Here is a 20,222-nt window from a genome sequence, read left to right as displayed (position 1 = left end):
GCTACATCAGGAAATTAATGAGCCTTGTGATTCCTTAAAAATTCGCAGTTCTCTTTCTCTCCATGCGAGGGCAGTCGAATCATTCGGATCAGGCCTGTTATCAATTAATATTCTCGCTCACTCAAACCGTAGCCGTAGGTCCTATTACTGCAAATTCAAATGTACAAAAATGTATTTGAAATGCATCCATACACAAAAACAACCATCATTTTATATAGCTTACGCGATATAGATATTGGTCTCCACTAGGCTATGATATAAAATTGTGAAGTGTATCCTGAGGTTATGAATGAGTTGCCCAAATTTTGATAAATCGTAACCTGGGGTGGTTTAGCGGTTAGGAACACTACCTTCACATATAGGTCTACCGTGTCAGCATGGGTTAGATTACGGCATAAGCCCTTCTGGTACAAATAACTCAAACCCCCCGATACACTTGATTAGTTTCACATTTAAAAATGGACAGTCAGAGATATAATACCCCTGATCTTGATAAAATAAAATATAACCAGACACACACCAGACACTTTTGGAAACTGTCACACCTGTCTCTGTGCTTGTCTCCACCCCCATCCAGGTGTCACCCATCCTCCCCATTATCCACAGTGTATTTATACCTGTGTTCTCTGTTTGTCTGTTGCCAGTTTGTTTTTGTTTTGTGAAACCTACCACCGCTCCTGTCTGATCTTGTTCCTGTTTTGTAGTCCTTCCCAATTTTGACCGTTCTACCTGCCCTGACCCTGACCCTGCCTGCCATTCTCTGGATTACTGACCTCTGCCTGCCTTTGACCTGTTGTTTGCCTGCCCCTATACTAGAAATACACTTTTCTTTGACGCTGTCATACCTGAAACCTGATAGTACAAACTGGCCATGACTGACCCAGCAGACTCACCCAGCAGACCAGCTGGACAATGCTGTCTCCCTGCAAGAAGCCGCCCTTGGAAGACATGAGGAGTTACTTCAAGGTCTTATGGATGGACTCCATTCCCTGGCAGAATGCCATGACCAGGCGTTCAATACATTGCTGGAGCAATTCCGCGGATTCCCCACAGGGCAGCGGGTCACACCCGTAATCTCCCAGCCTACCCCAGTGTCCTGAGAACCCCGCTTACCTCCTCCGGAGCGGTACGCTGGAGATTCCAGAACCTGCCGGGCTTTTCTCTCCAAGTGTTCCCTCATTTTTCGAGCTGCAACCTTCTTTGTTCCCCTCGGACCGCTCGAGGATAGCGTACATCATAACGCTGATGTCCGGGAGGGCACTTGCCTGGGCCACGGCGGTGTGGGGGCACGGTCCGCTGTCTACCTCAGTCTGGAAGAGTTTATGGAGGAAGTTCGGAAGGTGCTTGATTCTCCGTTGTCCGGGAGAGAGGCTGCTCGCAAGCTGCTCCAGCTACGTCAAGACTCCTGTAGTGTGGCAGACTACGCAGTGGATATCCGCACGTTGGCAGCTGAGAGTGCTTGGAACCCGGAAGCGCTGTTCGACATTGTTCCTACACAGAGTATCGGAGGAAGTAAAAGATGACCTTGCAGCCCGGGAACTACCGACGGATCTCGACTCACTCATCGCCTTGACCATTCGGATTGATTGGGGGACTACGGGAACGAAGGAAGGAGAAGAGATTTGATTTCCCTCATCCTGGCATAATGTGTGCCGGGGTCAGCGGCTGTAACCTTTGGACCACACAGGCACTGAGGCAACCAACAATTTATTCGGCCTATTGATTGCCTTGAACATTTAACAAAATAATTGATATAAAAAAATACATCATTAAAAATACATCTACCCCCTACAAATATGTCAATTTATTATAATCCACATAACAATTCACACTAGACGCGGTGTAGCCTGCACATAGCCTACATAGGATATTTGAAGTGACGCTCTGTGGACCTGCAGTCTAAGTTATTGTATAGCCTACAGACATTGCTTCCAGCTTCCCCTTGCGGTGATTCTAAATATTAAATATTTATTAAAATCCTCCTGCTGCAGGATTATTTTCCTCCTGATATGAAATGGGTCATATTATGATCTGAGATCTGTAGTTAGTTCACACTTGTGCTTGTCTGTTCATGTGAGCATGTACAGTTTCTGCCTGTAGTTAATGTGTGCGGTGGTGTTACTGGCCATGATCTGTGTTTGCTTGCTTGTGCGTATATCCTGTAGGAAGCTGTGTGAGTTCGTGACTAGGGTTGCAAAGGGTCGGAAACTTTCCAGGAAATTTTCCATGGTAGGTTAAGCCCGGGAATTTGGGGAATTTTGCTTAATTTCATCAAAAAAAGTTAGCTTATAACAGTGTACCTTGTTTGTGGGATACACAGGCAATTCTAGTTCTTGTGGCATATTTTGGTTGAACTATCCCCAATTCAATGGAATTGCAACCCTCTGCATGCACAGTGCATTCTTCCATCACATGTACAGCTGATTCTCAAGATCTTGCACACTAATGAGATGCTATTGAGCCCACACTACTACACCATCTGAGGCAAGGACTACATGCTTTCTGGTAAGTTTTGATTACAATACTGGGTGAGGTGAATATATTTTACATATTATATATATACATACATATACATATACATATATATATACATATACATTTTACATTTTACAATAGTAGCCTACAACAAAGTTTGTTCAAGTAATTTCTAACTTGTTAACAATTTTCCGGGTTAGTTTTTACTACCATGTGGGTTTTAGCTTGCTTGAGCCTGCTAACTGAGGAGTGTTAATTCACCTGTTTCCATACATGTTTCATTTTAAAAATATATCTTACAAAGGAGTTGTTTAATCTAACTGCTTAACTATTTATCTGTACATGGAATTGTATTTGGGTTTTTTTACTCATTTTTTTCTCATCTTTACAGGAAAATGCCACGGGCATTATCTGATGTGTGAAGATATTTCACTGCAGCTAATGTAGAAGGAAAATCTGTGTACATTTGCAAATACTGTGCAAAATCATATGTGAAGAATGCAACAAAGATGCAGAATCATCTGGCCAAGTGCATAAAGTTTCCTCAGCACTCATAACAAGCAACCTCTGACAAAAGTCCCTCTACTTCTATTCGAGGTGAAAATTATCAATCAGACACCTTATCGATAGCAACAGCTCATGGTCCTCCTGGAATCAGATGTTTTTTTACTCAATGGAGGAACGTAGTCAGAGAAATGCTGATGGATGTCTTGCTCGAGCTGTGTATTTAACTTATCACCTCTGATGCTCAAAGGCAATGTGTATTGGAAGAGATTTGTGAATGTTCTTCGCCCAGCATACACTCCTCCAACCAGACATGCTTTATCTACTCATTTGCTGGATGCAGAGTTTTACAGAGTTCAAGTGAAGGTCAAGCAAATCATAGAGAAAGCAGACTGTATTGCAATCATCTCTGATGGGTAGTCGATTGTTCGTGGGCAAGGAATAATTAACTACACCATCTCCACCCCTCAACCAGTATTCTACAAGAGCACAGACACAAGGGACAACAGACACACCGGTCTCTACATTGCAGATAAGCTGAAGGCAGTCATCAATGACCTTGGACCACAGAAGGTATTTGCACTGGTGACAGACAATGCTGCGAACATGAAGGCTGCTTGGTCTAAAGTGGAGGAGTCCAACCCTCACATCACACCCATTGGCTGTGCTGCTCATGCATTGAATCTGCTCCTCAAGGACATCATGGCACTGAAAACAATGGATACACTCTACAAGAAAGCCAAGGAAATTGTTAGGTATATGAAGGGTCATCAAGTTATAGCAGGAATCTACCTCACCAAGCAAAGTGAGAAGAATAAGAGCACCACATTGAAGCTGCCCAGCAACACCTGTTGGGGTGGTGTTGTCATCGTGTTTGACAGTCTCCTGGAGGGGAAGGAGTCTCTCCAGGAAATGGTCATATCACAGTCTGCCGATATGGACAGCCCCATCAAGAGGATCCACCTGGATTATGTATTTTGAGAGAGAGTGGTAAGCAGCCTGAAACTCCTGAAACCTATAACAGTAGCCATTGCACGGCTTGAGGGAGACAATGCCATCCTGTCTGATGTTCAGACTCTGCTTGCAGATGTAAGAGAAGAAACCGTACTGCCCTGCCCACTTCACTGTTGCTCCAAGCAGAGGAAACTGCGGTTCTGAAATACATCAAAAAGCTTGAAGACTTCTGCCTGAAGCCCATACACGATGCAGCGTACATGTTGGACCCCAACTATGCTGGCAAGAGCATCCTGTTTGATGCAGAGATCAACAAGGGCTATGGTGTCATCACTATAGTGTCCTGCCCCCTTGGCCTGGATGAGGGCAAGGTTCTTGGCAGTCTGGGAAAATACACTTCCAAGCAAGGGCTTTGGGATGGAGATGCAATATGGCAGTCATGCCAACATATCGCATCAGCCACCTGGTGGAAGGGACTTTGTGGATCTGAGGCTCTTTCCCTTGTTCCCTCTATCATCCTCCAAATCCCACCAACATCAGCCGCCTCAGAGCGCAACTGGTCTTTGTTTGGGAACACACTCACCAAAGCGTGCAACAGGCTTACCAATACAAGGGTTAAAAAATTGGTGGCCATCCGGGCAAATTTTAGGCTTTTTAAGCCTGACAACGAGCCATCCTCAACAAGGTTAGAAAGTGACAGTGAAAATGAGGCCTCAGAGTCTGATGTTCAAGAGGTGGACATTGAGGAGGTCCACAGAGAAGACATGGAAGCCTCAGAGGAAGACAACCAAAGCTTTAGTTTCTAGACTATCATTTTACAGATGTATGTTGAAAACGTTTTTGGGAGATGCGATGGATCATTGGGGATCATTTAATATTCCCTTTCTTTTGTTGTTCAGTGAAATCATCTCATGTGAAGAGTCACCTTATTTAATTAAAGTTCAATTCGTAACTAAATTGTTTTTTCTATTTCTGTTGGAAGGATTTAATAATTTGCAATTGTGTCTACTTATGATAAGGTAAAAGGTTTGATTCTGTCTCCATATGATATGGTAAATATATCCAATGCAAAAAACATCTACATTTAAATTGTATTAATATTAAATTGCATATATTTCCATTAATTCCCATATATTCCCATTAATTCCCATTACCATTCCCATATATTCCCGTTAATTCCCACGGAAAGTTTCCACCTCTGAATATTACACAAAATGTGCCACCCTATTCATGACTATAATTTACATTATGTGTGGGGAGGCTGCACGTGTGTGTGTGTGTGTGTTGTGTACGTGTATGTGCGCGTGCGTGTGTGTGAGTGTAGATAACTGCCCCTGTGCAGTTTATGATGAGAGGGTGTTTTGACTTGTTACCCACCAAATGCCAACACAACATATTCCCTTAGTGAAATGGCTTGGTCAAATATTTGGACTGTGACAAGGATTCCCCTGACCTATCAATGAGCATAATACTGGACTGGTCAGGTGCTATGAACCAATGGCTTGGTCAAATAGTGGAGTGTTTTCTTCAGGGATGTTCAGTGGGGGATGTTCTTCAGGGATGTGTCAGTGTTTCCCATGGGTGGAGTAGAACACTGTTGTTTCTCAGTGGTCATGGACAGACAGAATACAATATTATGTCTTACAGTAGACTACTGTTACTGTATACCAGTTGTCATGGAGATGGTTAACTGGAGGTTGTGGTTGGTTTGTTAGTTAGTGAGGTTGAGACCTGTGGTTGGTGTGTGGTCATGGTTTATGATGTCTGACTGGCTGCACACTGCACATTGTGCCCTGAAGAATGATGATGGTGATGTCTATGGTAATGGTGATTGTGATTATAGTAATAGTGATGATGATTATGATTATGGTGCTTGGCACCTACCAGTACACTGCTTGGGACTTACACTACACTGCTTGGGACTTACCAGGACACTGCTTGGGACCTATCAGTACACTGCTTGGGACTTACCAGGACACTGCTTGAGACTTACCAGTACACTGCTTGGGACCTATCAGTACATTTCTTGGGACTTACCAGTACACTGCTTGGGACCTATCAATACACTACTTGGGACCTATCAGTACATTGCTTGGGACCTACCAGTACACTACTTGGGACCTATCAGTACATTGCTTGGGACTTACCAGTACACTGCTTGGGACCTATCAGTACATTGCTTGGGACCTACCAGTACACCGCTTGGGACTTACAGTACACTGCTTGGGACTTACAGTACACTGCTTGGGACTTACAGTACACTGCTTGGGACTTACAGTACACTGCTTGGGACTTACCAGTACACTGCTTGGGACTTACCAGGACACTGCTTGAGACTTACCAGTACACTGCTTGGGACTTACCAGGACACTGCTTGAGACTTACCAGTACACTGCTTGGGACTTACCAGTACACTGCTTGGGACCTATCAGTACATTGCTTGGGACCTACTGTACCAGTACACTGCTTGATGATGATAACGACGACAAAAGGGTGAACAGAAACGAGGAAGTGGCTGTTGAAGTACTATGAGGAAACCAGAGGACCAGGGAACAAATCCTGTTTCTGATAACCTAAAAAGGCTTTCTCTTCACACATACACACACAATCACATACATGCATGCCTACGCACACTCAGACTCACACACAGAGAGAGAGAGAGATACAGAGAGACCGACAGAGAGAGACAGAAAGAGACAGAGGGAGAGGCAGAGAGTTACTGTGAGTGACAGAGAGATATAGTGTGAGAGAGACAGAGAGATAGAGTGAGAGACAGAGAGAGAAAAAGAGAGAGAGGGGGAGAGACAAATATATATATATATATAGAGAGAGGAAAGGCTTACTGAGAGCAGAGTTTGACCTAGGGTAACTTGACTTTGTAAAAGTATACAGACTAGAGAATGTAATGGAAAACTATCCCACTGCAATTTGCCAGCCCATGGAATGAATGCCATTTAAAGCAAGTTCTGTTTAGTCTCACAGGTCAGCCACAGACTGGCCTCCCTCCTTCCTCTCTCTCTCCTTCTCTCCCTCTCTCATTCTCTCGCTCTTTTTGTCATTCACTCTCTCTACCTCTCCCTCTCTTCCTCAGCTCTGTCTTCTTACTCCTTCTATCTTTCTTTTCTCTCCCTCTTTTTTTCATTGTCCCTCTCCAGAGGAGTGTTTCAATATGAGCTCTGTCACAAAACATATTTTATTTTCCAAAATAACGTGACAGTGATTTATGTTCTCTCTGAAAGGGGATGTTTGGGAAATGACATATTTGGAAAATATGTAAATACGAATATTGTTGTTTCTCCACAAAAGGCACATGGTTTATGTTTAGTGTCCTCTTGTTTTCATATTCTAGAATGACGCCTTTATGACGTCTTAGTTCATGCATTCCACATTCCGTTTGTTGGCTACTTAAAAGTCATAATTTTCATTCTTGAGCATTTTCATTGTAGTATCCTCACATACGTCGATTTAATTTCTCTACTTTACAGAATGTTTCTGCTCACTAAACCGAATCTCTTCATGGCAACGTCTAAAGCTTGTCTCTTTTATCTTCAAGGTCATGTCCATCAAAGTGCTGAAAAGCCATGGTAGGAAGAGTGTAGTAGAAGTACTGTATGTACTCTTTCTTATCTGTCATGTGCAGAGTGTGGGCTGGACTGAGTTTTGGGAAAGGATAGCTGAATGTTCTTCCCACCAACAGAACCATGTAGGGTAGACGAACCTTTGAAAAAAATCCACTGCTTGGGACCTACCAGTACACTGCTTGGGACCTACCAGTACAATACTTGGGACCTACCAGTACACAGCTTGGGACCTACCACTACACTGCTTGGGACCTACCAGTACACAGCTTGGGACCTACCAGTACACTGCTTGGGACCTACCAGTACACTGCTTGGGATCTACCAGTACACAGCTTGGGACCTACCAGTACAATACTTGGGACCTACCAGTACAATACTTGGGACCTACCAGTACACAGCTTGGGACCTACCAGTACACTGCTTGGGACCTACCAGTACACAGCTTGGGACCTACCAGTACACTGCTTGGGACCTACCAGTACACTGCTTGGGATCTACCAGTACACAGCTTGGGACCTACCAGTACAATACTTGGGACCTACCAGTACACAGCTTGGGACCTACCAGTACACTGCTTGGGACCTACCAGTACACAGCTTGGGACCTACCAGTACACAGCTTGGGACCTACCAGTACACAGCTTGGGACCTACCAGGATACTGCTTGGGACCTACCAGTACACTGCTTGGGACCTACCAGTACACGGCTTGGAACCTACCGGTACACTGCTTGGGACCTACCGGTACACTGCTTGGGACCTACCAGTACACGGCTTGGAACCTACCGGTACACTGCTTGGGACCTACCGGTACACTGCTTGGGACCTACCAGTACACGGCTTGGAACCTACCGGTACACTGCTTGGGACCGACCAGGGACGTTTCCTTTTCTCCAATCCCAGAGTGTAGCCTGAAGGATCTGTTTTCTCCCAGATAGAGTTTGATTACAGGCCTGTACAGTGATGAGTGATGTAAAGCACTTACTACACCAGCAGTGTAGTTTATTTTTCTTGACACGTGTTGATCTGTGTATGTGTGCTGTGTCTGTGCATACTTCCATGTGCCTGCTGAGTGTGTGTTTTCCCGTGTGTGACACCTCTGTGACTGTTTTCCTCCCTGTGTTATCAACTGCTGTCAGTCTGTAGACAGTATAGACATTGGTACCGTGGATGTCCTGGAGACAGACAGACACACACCTCCAGTTTATCCATGCACCTCTAGTAATTCCACAACAGGAAGTATCTGTCATCATGCCTTCAAGATAATGCCTCCCACCACTGATTACTGTCAACCACTGTTTACTCTCCACCACTGATTACTGTCCACCACTGATTACTCTCCACCACTGATTACACTCCACCACTGATTACTCTACACTACTGATTACTCTCCACCACTGATTACTGTCAACCAATGATTACTGTCCACCACTGATTACTGTCCACCACTGATTACTGTCCACCACTGATTACTGTCCACCACTGATTACTGTCCACCACTGATTACTGTCAACCAGTGATTACTATCCACCACTGATTACTGTCAACCAGTGATTACTGTCCACCACTGATTACTGTCCACCACTGATTACTGTCAACCAGTGATTACTGTCCACCACTGATTACTGTCCACCACTGATTACTGTCAACTTGAGGTCGACCGATTCTGATATTTCAACGCCGGTACCGATACCGATTATTGGAGGAACAAAAAAAGCCGATACTGATTAATCGGCCGATTTTTATATATATATATATTTGTAATAAATGACAATTACAACAATACTTAATGAACAAAGAAAACTTTTATTTTAACTTAATATAATACCTAAATAAAATAAATTTCGTCTCAAATAAATAATGAAACATGTTCAATTTGGTTTAAATAATGCAAAAACACCGTTTTGGAGAAGAAAGTAAAAGTGCAATATGTGTCATGTAAAAAACTAATGTTTAAGTTCCTTGCTCAGAACATGAGAACATACAGTTAACAAACTATAGTTTTGGCATGCCGGTTAGGACATCTACTTTGTGCATGACACAAGTAATTTTTCCAACAATTGTTTACAGACAGATTATTTCACTTATATTTCACTGTATCACAATTCCAGTGGGTCAGAAGTTCACATACACTTAGTTGACTGTGCCTTTAAACAACTTGGAAAATTCCAGAAAATGATGTCATGGCTTTAGAAGCTTCTAATAGGCTAATTGACATAATTTGAGTCAATTGGAGGTGTACCTGTGGATAAATGTCAAGGCCTACGTTCAAACTCAGTGTCTCTTTGCTTGACACCATGGGAAAAACAAACGAAATCAGCCAAGACCTCAGAAAAGAATTGTAGACCTCCACAAGTGTGGTTCATCGTTGGGAGCAATTTCCAAAAGCCCGAAGGTACCACGTTCATCTGTACAAACAATAGTACGCAAGTATAAACACCATGGGACCACACAGCCGTCATACCGCTCAGGAAGGAGATGCGTTCTGTCTCCTAGAGATGAACGGACTTTGGTGCGAAAAGTGCAAATCAACCCCAGAACAACAGCAAAGGACCTTGTGAAGATGCTGGAGGAAACGGGTACAAAAGTATCTATATCCACAGTAAAACGAGTCCTATATCGACATAACCTGAAAGGCCGCTCAGAAAGGAAGAAGCCACTTGTCCAAAACCGCCATAAAAAAGCCAGACTACGGTTTGCAACTGCACATGGGGACATTGGAGAAATGTCCTCTGGTCTGTGAAACAAAAATAGAACTGTTTGGCCATAATGACCATCATTATGTTTGGAGCAAGAAGGGGGATGCTTGCAAGCCGAAGAACACCCTCCCAGACGTGAAGCACGGGGGTGGCAGCATCATGTTGTTGGGGTGCATTGCTGCAGGAGAGACTGGTGCACTTCACAAAATAGATGGCATCATGAGGATGGGAAATTATGTGGATATATTGAAGCAACATCTCAAGACATCAGTCAGGAAGTTAAAGCTTGGTCGCAAATGGGTCTTCCAAATGTTAACATTGACCCTAAGCATACTTCCAAAGTTGTGGAAAATGGCATAAGGACAACAATGTCAAGGTATTGGAGGGGCCATCACAAAGCCCTGACCTCAATCCTATAGAAAATTTGTTGGCAGAACTGAAAAAGTGTGTGTGAGCAAGGAGGCCTACAAACCTGACTCAGTTACACCAGCTCTGTCAGGAGTAATGGGCCAAAAGTCACCCAACTTATTGTGGGAAGCTTGTGGAAGGCTACCCGAAATGTTTGACCCAAGTTAAACAATTTAAAGGCAATGCTACCAAATACTAATTGAGTGTATATAAACTTCTGACTGACTGGGAATATGTTGAAAGAAACTAAAGCTGCAATAAATCATTCTCTCTACTATTATTCTGACATTTCACATTCTTAAAATGAAGTGATGATCCTAACTGACCTAAGACAGGGAATTTACACTAGGATTAAATGTCAGGAATTGTGAAAAACTGAGTTAAAATGTATATGGCTATGGTGTATGTAAACTTCCAACTTCAACTGTATGAAAGAGTCTTCAATATTCCCAGTTAAGAAGTTTTAGGTTGTAGTTATTATAGGAATTATAGGACTATTTCTCTCTATACCATTTGTATTTCATATACCTTTGACTATTGGATGTTCTTATAGGCACTTTAGTATTGCCAGCCTAATCTCGGGAGTTGATAGGTTGAAGTCATAAGCAGCGCTTTGCATCCCAGCATTGCTAAGAGCTGCTGTTTGAATGAATGCTTACGATCCTGTTGCTGCCTACCACCGCTGAGTCAGACTGCTCTATCAAATATCAAATCATAAACTTAATTATAATAAACACACAGAAATACGAGCCTTTGGTCATTAACATACGGAACCGTTACGTATTTTATCGAATGGGTGGCAACCCTAAGTCTAAATATTACTGTTACATTGCACAACCTTCAATGTTATGTCATGTAAAATTCTGGCAAATTAATTACGGTCTTTGTTAGGAATAAATGGCCTTTCAACTGTTCGCAACGAGCCTGTAACGGCTATCGTAGAGAGGGGACCAAAGCACAGCGTGTTGAGTGCTCATGATGATAATTTATTATAACTCAAAATACTGAATCAAAATAACAAAGAGAAAAAACGACAGCGCACAGTTCTGTCAGGTACAGAGACTAAACAGAAAACTGCCCACAAACACAGGTGTAAAAATACCTACTTAAATATGATCTCCAATTAGAGACAACGAGGACCAGCTGCCTCTAATTGGAGATCATCCCCCCCCAAAAAAACATAGAAATAGAAAACATAGAAAAACACAAAACACCCTCTATCACGCCCTGACCTACTCTACCATAGAAAATAACATCTTACTATGGTCAGGACGTGACAGAGCCAGGTGGCCCAAACTGCTGCATATACCCTGACTCTGCTTGCACTGAACGCAAGAGAAGTGACACAATTTCCCTAGTTAATATTGCCTGCTAACATGAATTTATTTTAACTACATACTGTATGCAGGTGTAAAAAAAATATACTTGTGTATTGTTTTGAAGAAAGGCATTGACGCTTATGGTTAGGTACATTATTGCAACGATTGTGCTTTTTTTCATGAATGTGCTTTTGTTAAATCATCAAGTTGAAGTAGGCTGTGATTCGATGATAAATTAACAGGCACCGCATTGATTATATCAAATCAAATCAAATTCATTTATATAGCCCTTCTTACATCAGCTGATATCTCAAAGTGCTGTACAGAAACCCAGCCTAAAACCCCAAACAGCAAGCAATGCAGGTGTAGAAGCACGGTGGCTAGGAAAAACTCCATAGAAAGGCCAAAACCTAGGAAGAAACCTAGAGAGGAACCAGGCTATGAGGGGTGGCCAGTCCTCTTCTGCCTGTGCCGGGTGGAGATTATAACAGCACATGGCCTAGATGTTCAAATGTTCATAAATGACCAGCATTGTCAAATAATAATAATCATAGTAGTTGTCGAGGGTGCAACAAGTCAGCAACACAAGAGTAAGTGTCAGTTGTCTTTTTCATAGCCGATCTTTGACAGTATCTCTACCGCTCCTGCTGTCTCTAGAGAGTTGAAAACAGCAGGTTTGGGACAGGTAGCACGTCCAGTGAATAGGTCAGGGTTCCAGCAGGTCTGGGACAACAGGTCTGGGACAGGTAGCACGTCCGGTGAACAGGTCAGGGTTCCATAGCTGCAGGCAGAACAGTTGGAACTGGAGCAGCAGCACGGCCAGGTGAACTGGGGACAGCAAGGAGTCATCAAGCCAGGTAGTCCTGAGGCATGGTCCTAGGGCTCAGGTCCTCCGAGAGAGAGAAAGAAAGAAGGAGAAAGAGAGAATTAGAGAGAGCATATTTAAATTCACACAGGACACCGGAAAAGACAAGAGAAATACTCCAGATGTGACAGACTGACCCTAGCCCCCCAACACATAAACTACTGCAGCATAATCGATTGAATTTTTTATAAGATATGTTTAATGCTAGCTATCAACTTACCTTGGCTTCTTGCAGCCACAAGGTCCTCTTGATGCTGCGCTTGTGTTACAGGTGGTCAACCTGCCACGCAGTCTCCTCGTGGATTGCAACGTAATCAGCCATAATCGGCGTCCAAAAAGGCTGATTACCGATTGTTATGAAATCTTGAAATCAGCCCTAATTAATCGGCCATACCTCTACTGTCAACCAGTGATTACTGTCCACCACTGATTACTGTCAATCAGTGATTACTGTCCACCATTGATGTACTGGTAATGTTAGTGTTGATGGGATTTCTCTACATTCATCATGGTGATGTCCTGTAAAAGCCCCTCAGTTATTCCCCAATCCACATGTTCCCTGAGCTGAAGAAGACTTAACTGCCCACTGTCTTTTCTCAATGCTTAAGAAAATACATTATTTTATTTTCCTTTGTTCTCTATTTATTCTCTCTTTAATTGTCTTAGTCTCTTACGTCACTGTCTTTCACTCACTTCATGTCCCAGAATTCTCTCCCCCCCCATCACACATCTCTGCCTGTTTTTCTCACTTCTTGACTCCCTCTCTCTCTCTATCTCTCTCACACTTGCACTCTCGTTCTACCACCCTGTTGCCATGGTAATGGCCCCCTTCCCTTCCTGTCAAGACTGTTGTTAAGTCGGGATGATTTAGCTGTATCATTGGGGAAGGATGTATAAGCCACACAGAGGTCATTGGGAACACTTCTGATTGGACTTCCTGATTGCTTTTTTAGAACAGTGACAATACTTAATGCTTACTGGAAATGATGATTTCTACTGTACACCTTTTCTCTTCATCCTCACTTCTCTGAAAGGAGTGTGTAGGTTGGGCTATGACTAGGGCCCAGAGTTTTTCTGGTCATGTCACGTAGTAAGCAAAAACTGGCAACTCCCCCTTTCCCCCAGTCTGTTTGGCATCCTTCATTTTGCGTTCATGTATCCAGTGTCAGTCGAGCTGAAGTTCCCTACTCAGACTCCCAGAGCTGATTGAACCATGGATGTTTCATCACATGTCGGACTCTGACAATCATGGCCATGCTTCCTGGCCCCTTCTTCCCACAAAGCTCATCATTTAATCCCTGCAGTACGGGATTTGGTTTTTGCTTGCGTACATCAGCCAACATGTTGGATAAATACTTCCTGGATCTAGTCAGAAAACAGGATTCTTTGAAACTGCTGGAATGACGGATCTAGAGAATGGTACAAAATGCTCTCTCTCTCTTTCTCAGTTTCTTTCTGACTCTCTCTCTCTCTCGCTCTCTCTCTTTCTCAGTTTCTTTCTGTCTCTCTTTCTCTCTCTCTCTTTCTCAGTTTCTTTCTGACTCTCTCTCTCTGTCTTTCTCTTTCTCTGTAAAATACTCTTCCCACTTTGTTGTGTTCAGTCAGTCATGACTCAGCCTGGTGTCCATCTTAGGCTGATGTTTTGGGTAATGGGGCAGGCTTAATTCTATACACTGAGTATACCAAACATTAGGAACACTTTCCTAATATTGAGTTGCACCCCCCCCCCCCCCCCCTTTGCCCACAGAACAGTCTCAATTCATCAGGGCATGGACTCTAGAAGGTGTCGAAAGTGTTCCACAGGGATGCTGGCCCATGTCGACTCCAATGCTTCCCAGAGTTATGTCACGTTGGCTGGATGTCCTTTGGGTGGTGAACCCTTCTTGATACACACGGGAAACTGTTGAGTGTGAAAAACCCAGCAGCGTTGCAGTTCTTGATACCAACTGGTGCGCCAGGCATCTACTATCATACCCCGGTCAAAGGCAATTAAATATTTTGTCTTGCCCATTCACCCTCTGAATGGAACACATGCACAATCCATGTGTCTCAAGGCTTAAAAATATATTTTTTAACTTGTCTCCTCCCCTTCATCTACACACAATTAATCAAATGGCCACCGGACTATTACATTGACCCCCCCCCATTTGTTTTGTACGCTGCTGCTACTCGCAGTTTATTATCTATGCAGAGTTGTTTCACCCCTACCTACAAGTACAAATTAACTCAACTAACCTGTACCCCCACACACATTGACTCGGTATCGGTACCCCCTGTATATAGCCTCGTTATTGTTATTTTATTGTGTTACTTTTTATTCTTTTTTACTTTAGTTATTTGGTAAATATTTTCTTAACTCTTCTTGAACTGCACTGTTGGTTAAGAGCTTGTAAGTAACCATTTCACGGTAAGGTCTACACTTGTTGTATTTGGTGCATGTGACATAAAGTTTGATTTGATTTGATTGAAGTGTTTAACAAGTGACATTAATAAAGGACCATAGCTTTCTCATGGTCATTCTATGTCATGGAAAGAGCAGGTGTCCTTAATGTGTTGTACTCAGTGTACATTCTAGCTTCGATGTAGATAAGAGATGTAGATAGGTTCTAGGTAGGGACGGTCCTATACATTGGGCACATTCCAGTGATGCTGTGGATAGGAAGTGAAGGCTTAGTGCAGGGGCCTGTGAACATCTGCATGTCATGTGACTTTGGCATCACATCAGTCAGTCACTACTTCATTCACACAGTGAGTCATGCGTCTGTCTGTGCTGTGGCATCCTTTTTTTATATCACAATTGAAAAGTGGGTGGGTTTTCATTTTTCCAACACACAAGAATACATTTCTTTGCAAAGTATGAAATTATTATCAGCTACCTTGTCTTGTCTGGGTCAAGCGTAGTATTCGGCATGTGATGTAAAGGCTCGGGGATTGTACCCATTCTATATCTCAACAGATCTGAGTGTCTGTATGAATAGAGTAGCAGAAATCCATTCGCTTATTGCAGGGCCAGAATAGGTGCAAAAAAACAACACTTATAGAGGTCGACCTTTGAGAACACATTGGGCAGGTCAGGGTTACAAGAGATAGGAGGAAGTAAAGATTACCTGTTTGAAATACCTAAGTGCTTTCTACAGTCTGCCCATGCCATTAATGTGTTGTACATATTGTATTGAAGGTTTTACTGTTATCACACGTGTTGAAACTGATTCACAAACATAACATTCTTCAGCGGTAAAGGACGGCTAAACTGAGCTTCAATCTGAAACCATAGGGAGTCCTGTCTGTCCATTTTAATTCCACTTTGTAACACAACAAAATGTGTAAAAAGGGGTGTGAATACTTTCTAAAGGCTATATATGTATATAATGGCTGTTGTCGCGCCCTGACCTGAGAGAGACGGTTTATTTCTCTATTTTGTTAGGTCAGGGTGTGGGGTGGGCATTCTATGTTTTGTATTTCTTTGTGTTGGGCTGAGTATGGTTCCTAATCAGAGGCAGCTGCCTATCATTGTCTCTGATTAGGAATCATACTTAGGCAGACTTTTCCCACCTGTGTTTTGTGGGTAGTTATGTTCTGTTTTGTATTTCGTTACCTGACGGAACTGGTTGGCTTTTCGGTTTATTTTCTTTGTTCTAGTGTTTCATTGTTTAATAAATATAATGTACACTTACCACGCTGCGCTTTGGTCCCCTCTCTACGACAGCTATATAGGCTGTATGTATATGAGGAACCTTATATCTGCCCAACCCAGTCACATTGGAGTTTCATATGCTCAGTGGCAGAAAGATAAGTTTCCTGAAGGAAGGTGATATCCTTCTTTAGAGCAAAGAGCATTTCTTTCCCCTTTTGATTACGTTCGGTAAACACCTAATATTCTGGCAAGTTATATTTAACCGATGTTATCCTCTTAAATGTAAGTAAACCCTTAAAGAAACAATTGCATGTTGCTGCGACATCCTAAATATTACATCATCATCGTGTTGTATCATGACAGGGTTAAGGTCCTTGCTCAATGGCACATCAACAGATTTTTCACCTAGTTGGCTTGGGGATTCAAACCGGCAACCTTTCGGTTAATGGCCCAATGCTCTGAACCGCTAGGTTACCTGCTGTCCTATTGCTATACAAACCCTAGCCAAACCTACATTACCCAGAGACAATAAAATGCTGTAGCTATCCAGGTGTGTAGGCAGTCCCATTGCCTCACACCATCCAAACAGAGTTGATATTTAGCTTACTGTTTACTTAATTAGGGTGTAGTAGTAGTGCGTTTCTGATGCCCTACAGTATACTTCCCAAGCCTTATACCCAATAACCTTATGTAATGCTTTTAATAGCATTACTTATCACTAATACGGCAATTATTGGACCCAGCACAGCCTGAGGCGTATGCGTGTGTGTACGTCCTGTTGTTTCCATCATGGGTCAGAGCGAGCCCTGAGGCGTTTGTTTTGATCTTAAAGTAACTGTTTTGCCACGTTTAATGTACTTAATCTCTGTGAACTGGAGAGAGAGAGAGAGTAAGAGAGGATGTTAATGGCTACTATTGTTTTGCGATGTGAGATGGGTTTGTATGAGGAGGCTGCTCGGGCTGCCTGAGCTTTAGAACTACCCGCCCGTATACTGGCCCGTCCTGATGGACCTGTTCCGGCCCGGCCCGTATACCGGCCCGGCCTGATGGACCTGTTCTATCTAACACACAAAGGAATACAGCAGTACACTGACCTGAGGACCAATGATGTAATCAACCATAGAGTGCATACTCATCTGGCATGCTATCACACACACACACATCACTGCATCCTGCTCTTACACAGATCGCAAACATGCATCTGTGGCCCCAGGCTGCTCTCCTGAATCAGATGGTGTCTTTTAAATCAAATCAATTCAAATTGTATTGGTCACATACACATATTTAGCAGATGTTATTGTGGGTGTAGCGAAATGCTTGTGTTTCTAGCTCCAACAGTGCAGTAATATCTAACAATTCACAACAATACACACAAATCTAAAAGTAAAATAATGGAATTAAGAAATAGATAAATATTAGATTGAGAAATGTTGGAGTGGCATTGACTAAAATACAGTAGAATAGAGTACAGTATATACATATGAGATGAGTAAAGCAGTATGTAAACATTATTAAAGTGACTGGTGTTCCATTATTAAAGTGGCCAGTGATTCCAAGTCAATGTACATAGGGCAGCAGCCTCTAAGGTGCACATTTGAGTAACCGAGTGGAAGCCGGCTAGTGATGGCTATTTAACAGTCTGATGGCCTTGAGATAGAAGCTGTTTTTCAGTCACTTGGTCCCAGCTTTGATGCACCTGTACTGACCTCACCTTCTGGATGATAGCGGGGTGAACAGGCAGTGGCTTGGGTGGTTGTTGTCCTTGATGATCTTTTTGGCCTTCCTGTGACATCGGGTGCTGTGGGTGTCATGGAGGGCAGGTAGTTTTTCCCCCTTTGATGCGTTGGGCAGACCGCACCACCCTCTGGAAGGCCCTGTGGTTGCAGGCAGTGCAGTTGCCGTACCAGGCGGTGATGCAGCCCGACAAGATGCTCTCAATTGTGCATCTGTAAAAGTTTGAGGGTTTTAGGTGACAAGCCACATTTCTTCAGCCTCCTGAGGTTGTAGAGGCGCTGTTGTGACTTCTTCACCACACTGTCTGTGTGGGTGGACCATTTCAGATCGTCAGTGATGTGTACGCCAAGGAACTTAAAGCTTTCCACCTTATCCACTGTGGTCCCGTCGATGTGGATAGGGGCGTGCTCCCTCTGCTGTTTCCTGAAGTCCACGATCAGCTCCTTCGTTTTGTTGACATTGAGTGAGAGGTTGCTTTCCTGACACCACACTCCCAGGGCCCTCACCTTCTCCCTGTAGGCTGTCTCGTCATTGTTGGTAATCAGGCCTACTACTGTGTCAACTGCAAACTTGATGATTGAGTTGGAGACATGCACGGCCATGCAGTCATGGGTGAACAGGGAGTACAGGAGGGGGCTGAGCACGCACCCTTGTGGGGCCCCTGTGTTGATGATCTGATGGCCTTGTATGTGTGTGTGCATCAGAAGACCCCTCCTCTTTGTGGAGCCTCCTGCAGTGACAGGTCACAGCAGTCACCGCTCACTTCCCCATCTCCCCCTCTCCCTCTCTCCCCTTATTACGCCCCCTCTCCTTCCCTTGGAAAACCTTGAGACAATCCAAAAACATGATCTCTCTCCAGGGACTTTTTGTCAAGATCCCTCTCTCTTACCCTCCACCCCTGTTCTGATTGGAATAGCAACATCTGTATTATCATTTCTCCCCCCAATTTTTGTCAGTTATGCCTAGAGTTTCATGATGTGTCACTAACCTGTCCATGACTGGAATCGATGTGTAGTACTTCCTGTTAGAATTAAAACTAGAATCACAGCATATCTCAGTCTTGGATGTTTATTATGTAAGATTGTGAAAGATCTGGTATCTTTTTATCTGTTATAAACAAATACCGTTTGAAGTCTGAATGTGGCCCTGATGGTCTCATCATTTCATTGTTCTCTGTGTTCTTTGGGAGGTCACAGAGTACTCACATGAATCTTGATGTCACAGAGTACTCACATTAATCTTGATGTCACAGAGTACTCACATGAATCATAATGTCATGGAGTACTCACATGAATCATTATGTCACAGAGTACTCACATGAATCTTAATGTCACAGAGTACTCACATGAATCTTAATGTCACAGGGTACTCACATGAATCGTAATGTCACAGAGTACACATGAACAGTGATATCAAAGAGTATTCACATGAATCTTAATGTCACAAAGTATTCACATGAATCTTAAAATCACAGAGTACTCACATGAATATTAATGTCACAGAGTACTCACATTAATCTTGATGTCACAGAGTACTCACATGAACAGTAATGTCATTGTTTGGTATGATACAGCAACTTGTGTTTTTACAAGGTAGATTCTATTTCATATGTTATCTGTCTCTGTTGACACAACGCAAACCAATGATGGAAAGTTGCCATTCCAGACCATCTTCGTGATGTAGTCTAGAGTTTTCTGCAGACCTGAAATTAGAGGAACTAGAATTAGATCAACTTTTATTTCCCATAGGAACATCATTTGTAGTGTCAGTTGGTTGTACATACAGGGACCAAAGTAGAAGCCCAGGCTTCTGTTTTGTTCTGGCCTGTAGATGGAAAGTAATACCACATATAGAATGATAATAATAAATGCCATTTAACTATTTTATTCAAAGTGACTTACAGTACAGTCATGTGTGCATACATTTGATGTACTGGTGGCCCCAGGAGGAATCAAACCCACGACCCTTGGCGTTGCAAGCGCCATGCTCTACCAACTGAGCCTCGCAGGACCAGTGGAAAGATAGATGTAGTAACTTTGTTAGTAACATTA

The 20,222-nt window shown here is 43.1% G+C and overlaps 1 protein-coding gene across 4 annotated transcripts in view; it reads left to right on the top strand.

The window, feature by feature from the left end:
• The window catches only part of pde4ba (phosphodiesterase 4B, cAMP-specific a), a 337,302-nt gene that overhangs the window by 223,289 nt on the left and 93,791 nt on the right, over nucleotides 1-20,222 (top strand). The window lies entirely within an intron of this gene.

The sequence above is a fragment of the Salmo salar genome, chromosome 10 (assembly GCF_965601325.2).
Source record: "Salmo salar chromosome 10, fSalSal1, whole genome shotgun sequence".
Classification (NCBI taxonomy): domain Eukaryota; kingdom Metazoa; phylum Chordata; class Actinopteri; order Salmoniformes; family Salmonidae; genus Salmo; species Salmo salar.
Note: the sequence above shows the minus strand (reverse complement) of the source record. Positions and strands in the feature narration are given on the sequence as shown.